The sequence below is a fragment of the Lipotes vexillifer genome, unplaced genomic scaffold, assembly GCF_000442215.2.
Source record: "Lipotes vexillifer unplaced genomic scaffold, Lipotes_vexillifer_v1.1 scaffold4, whole genome shotgun sequence".
NCBI classification, from domain to species: domain Eukaryota; kingdom Metazoa; phylum Chordata; class Mammalia; order Artiodactyla; family Lipotidae; genus Lipotes; species Lipotes vexillifer.
In genome coordinates this window covers 2,159,082-2,167,091 of record NW_006785876.1, presented here as the reverse complement: position 1 = coordinate 2,167,091, position 8,010 = coordinate 2,159,082, and positions in this window count along the sequence as shown.

Sequence of the window (8,010 nt, the reverse complement as noted above, 5' to 3'; positions counted from 1 at the left end):
CCCCCCCCCCCCACCCCCGAATCACAATTCACAAGTGCTGTAAGCCCAGCAAGTTGTGCATTGCCTGATCTGGTCATTTACAGGGACTTGAGTTCTCCAGAGAGAGGACATGGTCTCTTAAATCCATCGCATTGGTGCTCTGCCGTAGGTGAACTCTTGTTCTGCTTCATGCATTTTTCTCTCTCAATTCTATTTGAGCTGCTTGTTCAGATGGTTCACTGCAGAGACTTAACTGGGAAGGATTCCAGCCAAGGACAAGGCTCCCCACCTGCCCAATTCACCCAAGTCAAACTCCTTTGGGTGCCGTTTGGTTAGTAGTGGGCAGGTTTGGGTGTGGGCGTTGACAAGCTCACTATATAATAACTTTGCAATATCCACATCTCCTGTTCCTAAGCTGTGGCCTCAAGCCTTCCCCCTTTGACAGGATCTGTAGGCCTCCAATTTGATACCTGATGGCCCCTTTTCTCCCCTCTCCTGGCCAGTTCCAACCCTCAGTCTCTTGAGCATCACTGTGCTTAAGGACCTCATGTGCACACAGAAGGGGAAGATCTACTTTCCCTTGTCCATCAGGCATTAGATGTGGGATTGGACAACTTCTGAGAACTACCTTGGGAAGTCCCACAAACCGGAGATGGGAATGTCTGCTGTGTTTTGTACTCAGCTGGAAAAACTTGTTGTAGCGATCTCTCCTTCTGGCTTAATTAGCTACCCACACCTTTGACATAAGCACTTAGAAATGAAGAAACAGATGATCTAATTAACAAGAGGCAAACATTCATGTTGACTGACAGGAGTATGTCAATCTCACCTCCTGGGCTAACTGCTTAAGTGGGCAGATTGTCAGCATTCCATGTGACAGGACCCCATCCTGGCATGCTTGGAGCAATGCCAGTGTCCCTCTTTGAGGGGCAACGTGTGAGTGGAACCTGCTGACTTACCTAAGGAGTGGGAGGCGTGAGTTTCTGGAGACTCCCTTTGCTTTAAGAAGGGTTGTTGGTAGAGCTGGCAGCACAGTGGGGAGAAGGAACCAAAGGGTCTTTCATCTTGGTTACTAAATTGAACAGAATGAAGGTCATGCTTGGAATTGGTTAGTATTGGAGTTACTCAGCTCCAACTGCAAGTAACTAGGTACCACCTACAGGGTTGGACAAGCAGCAGAGAAGGTAACCATGTGGGAGCATGTGGGGTTAAAGGGACAACGTGAATTGTCCTAGTCAAAGGAGCGCCCTCTCCAAAGGAATAGTATCAGGCACTGGTGGTGGAGATAAAAACAAAGTGGGAGAGTGAATCAGATCAGAAGCCAGGAGCAGAATGTGGTTGAGAGGAAGACTCTAGGATAAAGGCTTCAGCAGAGGCTGCAACAACCCACGGGCTTCAGGTACCCCCTACCGTGGTAGTGGCTGGGTAGGGGGTGGTGATGGGCTAAGATTCTACTACACAAAATAGGACATGCACTAGCGGGAAAACTTTAGATCATCGCCTATCTTGTTAGAGGTGCTTTCAGGTTAGACACAGACCTATCTCTTCAACAGGAGGGCTTTCTCTGTACCTATTCTGCCAGCCTGGGGACACTGGGAAGTTGGGTCTGGGGAGAGAATGACTCAGGCTCCCGTCACCCCCTCCAGCTGTGTTTGCATACTGTCCCTGATAACTTGAGCATTTACTTACATTTTAGCCTCAACCCAGCATTTCTGGTCTTCTGGACTATTTATTAGTTTTCACTTTGTTCATATCCACTATTTCAAATGGTAAAATTCCAGGACTGGAAAGGTGACTGTCGGAACTAGAAAGTAACACTAATAGTAACATTATTTGAATCTGGTTTATGAACTTTCTGAGATTCTTGGAAACTAGCTCTATCTGGATACAGTTTTTTAGGATGGCCACCTTTCCTATGAACTCCATCAAACTGGATATACCATGGACTTAGCCATTAGCATGCTTCCTTAAAGTGGGTGAAGCCCCAAGAAACTCAACCTTCTGAGAACCCTTCTAGAAATTTTATTCAGACCTCACCCTGAGGGTACTCAGCGCCCTGCTAAAAGTGGCATATGTGCATGCCTAATGGATGCTCAGCAGCTTCCAGCTTCAAGACAATTAAGTAGCAATTTAACAGATCTAGATGAAGATGCTTTAAGTCTTATGACTGAAGCTTTAACTTTCATATGACATTAACTTCAAGGGGAAAGATTTAGTATTGCCACTGTCAATTCAGACTTGAATTGCATAGGAGTTGGGTAACTATGGGCTATTAATGCCTACTCAGGCTTACAAGCAACCCTGCACAGACTTATGTAAAGGGACAGTTCTTATGTGATTAAATAGAATATTCCTCAGCTGCTTAGTCATGTAAGACTCCAGAATGCTTATGGATGGCAGGGAAATTCTGAAGTGTAGGGTTCTAACGGGCCGCCAGTGTGTGAGCTGGAGTTTGGAGGACTGAGAAAGCATTCCATTTTGAAGTGAACACCACTAACTGATGGCACTTGGGAGTTAGCAGCTCCATAAGGCAATGTCAAGGTGGACTTGTGTGGAGAATCTCTTAATGTGTACATGTGTATATGATGCCTTTCTCCAGAGCCTGCGTCCTTGAAGTGCCTGAGCAGGTTTAATCCATCTCTTCTACTTGTCCACCACCACCAACTTCACTTGCTTCAAGACATACCTCTGAAGTTTCTGTGGGGCATGCATTTGTCAAATGTCTATTTCCAACTCCTGTTAAGTTTCAAGAAGGCTTCTTAAATGTCTCTTGAAAAGAGGGTCTCAGGTCTAAGATGTGGGGAAAGCTATTCAGTGGTCAGAACTGAGTAACAAAGAACATGGGAGAAGCAAGAGGCATGCGCAAACTCAGTTCTCCTTGAGTTGGTTGGAAAAGTGCTGGAATTAACTAACTTGTCTCTGTTCTGATCCTTGAGAAGCTTCAAACTTAGTCCTGTCTTCCTAAAACTTCCCCCTTATAAACTTGAATAATGTATGTGACAGGTCCCTGAGCAGTGGTAGGCAACTATTAGCTGATGGAAATGAACTTGGGTAGATGTCAGGTGACTTTCTTGCCTGAGCCAGAAACTTAAGAATAGAACTTTCTCAGCAAATCTAACTTGGTTATCAAACCTACTCAACTTGACCCATGCTGAGGCTGGGTTCCTCATCTGGCAGGGTATGAAGGGATCTTGTCTTGGATTCCCTTAAAAATGGGAGGGAGGACTTGTGTAAGGGTATCTTATTTGGGGTGTGGTCAAACAGGAGGAGATGGAAGAAAGGGCATTGGTATCCCTGCTGTTAATATCAGGGGCGTAATACTGCTGAGACCTCTCAGATCCATCAAAACACCTCCAGGAATTATTTGCTTGAAGGATGAAGTGTTTAACCATCAGTTTATGTGCTGTGAGCTTCTTTAAAGCTTAGCAAGCTCCTGCCTGCATCCCCGGAATTGGGGGAGCCCTGGATCGGAAAGTGAATGCAGAGGGGCTCACTCTGGGCAAAGGGTTATAAGCTTGAAGTGAGTTGCTGGCATGGTGCTGATATCTTGAAGTAAGGCTTCAAATTCAGTCCATGGCTGAAATTGGAAGTCAGGTTGAGTTTGAGTTGGGGCTCCACGTATGTCATCTCCATCTTCAAAGCCTTGTTGATTTAGATGTGAGAGATTGAGGGACATGAGCTCATGTTGAGGGCAACCCAGGGAATCTTTGTTACTGTGCAGAATGTTTTATTTCTGAGATGAGTTAATCAGTATGTAAAGTTTTAAAAACTTTTGCAGTACAACTACATTACACAGTGTCCTCTTCAGCTATGTCCTTACTGCCAGACATCCTTTTGACATGGACTGAAATTACACTTGTGTAGCATTGACAAAGTTCTCAAATAGCAAAGAGTGCTATGCTAAATCAAAAACAAGTTGAAGAAAGATATGTTAACTTTTTTGCTTTGTTAAAGCAAAACCCCTTGTTAAGAGGAGAACAATCCCTAGAACAGTGATTTTCTTTTTTTTCCTTCAAACAGTCCCCAACACAGCAGCTTTCCCAAGCTGAGACTCTGGCACCTCAACAGGAGGATAATGCCTCCTTAATCAGAACTGATTTATTATCTAATTGAACTCCATTAGAAAATGGAGGTAGCTGACCTCCCTGGTAAAAAGACTAAGAAAACGAGATTAATCTTGTTTAGGGAGCAGTGGTGTACGGGAGCTACACAGAGCCTGGAAGCCACATGCAGGAAACATGTAGGGTCTTCACTTCTACTTAGCTCTGTAACCAGCAGGGATTTAACTCCATATTTTTGGATGAATAAGATGCTGCAATTCTTATTCTTTTGGAGCATTTATCCATCTACATTTAAGGTAATTATTGATATGTATTTTCCTATTACCATTTTCTTAATTGCTTTGGGTTTGTTTTTGTAGGTCTTTCCCTTCTCTTGTGTTTCCTGCCTCGAGAAGTTTCTTTAGCGTTTATTGTAAAGCTGGTTTGGTGGTGCTGAATTCTCTTCGCTTTTGCTTGTCTGTAAAGCTTTTGATTTCTCCATGGAATCTGAATGAGATCCTTGCCGGGTAGAGTAATCTTGGTTGTAGGTTCTTCCCTTTCATCACTTTAAATATATCCTGCCACTCCCTTCTGGCCTGCAGAGTTTCTGCTGAAAGAGCAGCTGTTAACCTTATGGGGATTCCTTTGTATGTTATTTGTTGCTTTTCCCTTGCTGCTTTTAACATTTTTTCTTTGTGTTTAATTTTTGTTAGTTTGATTACTATGTGTCACGGCATGTTTCTCCTTGGGTTTATCCTGTATAGGACTCTGCACTTCCTGGACTTGGCTGACTATTTCCTTTCCCATGTTGGAAGTTTTCGACTATAATCTCCAAATATTTTTTATCATACCCTTTTTTGTCTTCTGGGACACCTATAATTCAAATGTTGGTGTGCTTAATATTGTCCCAGAGGTCTGAGACTGTCCTCCATTCTTTTGCTTCTTTTTATTCTGCTCTGTGGCAGTTATTTCTACCATTCTGTCTTCCAGCTCACTTATCCATTCTTCTGCCTCGGTTATTCTGCTATTGATTCCTTCTAGAGTATTTTTAATTTCAGTTACTGTATTGTTCATTACTGTTTGCTCTCTAGTTCTTCTAGGTCCTTGTTAAACGTTTCTTGTATTTTCTCTATTCTATTTCTGAAGGTTTGGATCATCTTTACTATCATTACTCTGAATTGTTTTTCAGGTAGTTTGCCTATTTCCTCTTCATTTATTTGGTCTTGTGGGGTTTTATCTTGGTCCTTTGTCTGCAAGATATTTGTCTTCTCATTTTGCTCTAACTTACACTATTTGAGGTCTCCTTTCCCTAGGCTTCTGGCTCATAGTTCCTCTTGCTTCTCTGTTCTTTGCCCCCAGTGGTGGGGTTGGTCCAGTGTCTTGCGTAGGCTTCCCAATGGGAGGGACTGGTGCCTGTGTTCTGGTGGGTGGAGCTGAGTCTTTTCCCTCTGATGAGAAGGACCATGTCAGGTGGTGCGTTTTGGGGTGTCTGTTAGCTTAGTATGACTTTAGGTAGTCTGTGTGCTGGTATGTGGCTTTGTGTTCCTGTCTTGTTTGTTGTTTGGTGTGAGGCATCCAGTGCTGGGGGCTGCAGGCAGTTGGGTGGAGCTGGGTCTTGGATTCAGATAGAGGCCTCTGTGAGAGCTCTCAGTGATTAATCTTCCCTGGGGCCGGGAATTCTCTAGTGGTCCAGCGTCCAGGACTTGGTGCTCCCATCCCAGAGCCTCAGGCCTGACTTCCAGTCAAGGAACCAAGACCCCACAAGTTGCTCATCGTGGCAATAAAGGGGATTAAAAAAAAGACTAACAAAACCCCAGACAAATGGTAAAAAATAAAATCAAACAAAAACAGAAACAAGGAAACATGCACACACACACACAAAACAAACGGAACCAAATAAAACAAAAAGCAAGAGAACAACCAGACATACAAAAAACCCCAAGAACCGAAATCAAACAATTAAAAAGAAAACTAACAAAAATATAAAACCAATGGAGAGTGCCTACTGAAGAATGAAGCAAAGAAACAAACTGACAAAAATGATTAAAAAAAGAGAGAGGGGGTAGAAGACAGAACAACAGAAAAGCAACCTAGAAATAGAAATATAAAATAGAACATAATATATTAAAGAAAGAAAAACTAACAAAACCCCAAAGAAATGATAAAAACAAAACCAAACAAACAAGAAAACATGCACACATGCAAAAGAAACAAAAACAGAACCAAATAAAACAAAAAGCAAGAGAACAACCAGAGAAACAGAAGAACCCAAAAATGAAATCAAACAATTAGGTTTTGTTTCTTAGTTTTGATTCTAAAAACAAAACCAAAGCAGTGTGCCAACTGAAGAATAAAGCAAGGAAACAGAACAAACTGATAAAAATGATTTAAAAAATAAAATAAAAGGGAAAAAGCGCAGAACAACAGAAAAGCCAATTAGAAACGGAATTATAAAAAATAAAAATATTAAAGAAAAAAGGAAAAGAACACAGAACAACAGAAAAGCAAAGTAAAAAGAGGAATATTTTTAAAAATAAAAACAAAAAGTATGTTATAAAACATGAAGATCCCAAAAGACTAAATTCAGAAAAAATACTGAAACAACAACAAAAAGCCGGAAACAACAGCAGAATGAATCAAAACATAATAACATTAATAGTAATAATTATGCTCCCCTGGGGTCTCCTCTGTAAGTGTCCTTGCACACGCCATGAGCCACAGCCCACCTCCGCCTCCCCAAGAGACCCTCCTCTGCCTCCGGGCTGCTCTCTGGACCTGCTGTGGGCCCTGTGGTGACCACTCAGACTTTGATCTGCCCCAGTTCCTACATGTGCTGCCCCCAAAGTCCACAGCTGCCAGAGCTAGACCATTTTCATTTGTGGGAACTCTCACTGTCTACTCAGATATTCCGTAGATGCTAGGGTCTACCTAGCTTATCGTGGGGATTTAATCTGCAGCTTGTCCAGCTGATGGAAAGATTTTCAATCTTCTTCCTTAGTCGCCCCATCCCTGGGGTTCAGCTTTGGTTTTATCCCCACTTCTGTGTGTGGTCCACCCACAGGAGTCTGGTCCTCAGGCTGCCTTGGAGCTCTTGGATCTGCTCCAGTGAGGACAGGGTGCAGAGGTAGTATGACTGCTTGGATCTTGGGAGCCCCAGCAGTGCCAAGTGTGCAGAGAAGCCAGCAGCCACGGGTGCAAGAGATATGGCCCTAGCGAGGGTCTTTTCTGGTGCCTGGCATAAGGCACGTGGGGGCCAGTCCTGGCTGGGCTTTTTCTGGCTTCCAGTAGTAGGCACACAAAGGCCAGCCCTGAGGGGGCTTTTTCTGTTGCTTGGTGGCTGGCGCACGAGAGCCAGCCCTGAGAGGGCTTCTTTTATTGTCGTCAGCAGGCGCTGGTGTGTGGGGAGAGAGAGGCTACAGTAGTGGCTCCTCCTCCTGCATGTGACTCAGCAGTAGTGCTCTGCTTCCATGGCAGTCCAGTCTTCCTCCGTAGGTATTCCCTGCTGCAGATTTCCTCCCTCCCGTCCCCTCAGTCCATCTCCCCCACAGCCAATAGAAGTTCTCGCTCCGGGCCTGTTTTCTAATCTCCACGCTCCAGCTTCCAGCCCCTTGCACACCTGTGAACACACATCTCAGTCCAGGGCACGTAGGGCCACAGTATGGACCATCTGTGTATTTCTCACTCTGTCCCATCTGCCACAGTTTGGCCACTTCACCCTCTTCCGACAGCCTCAAATGCTTCCCTTCTGTCCCAATCGATCTCCCCGTCGGAGAGGGGGTTTCCCCGAATTTGGGGCGCTCTCCTCTGCTTCAGCTCCCCCATCCCAGGGTACAGATCCTGTCCTGCTTCCTCTCATCCTCCTTCTCCTTTCTTTTTATCATCCTACCCAGTTACACAGGGATCTTTATAGTCCTTTCTGGTGTCCAGGATCTTCTGCTAGTGTTCAGCCAGTGTTCTGTGAGAATGGTAGCAGCTACGGATGTATTCCTGC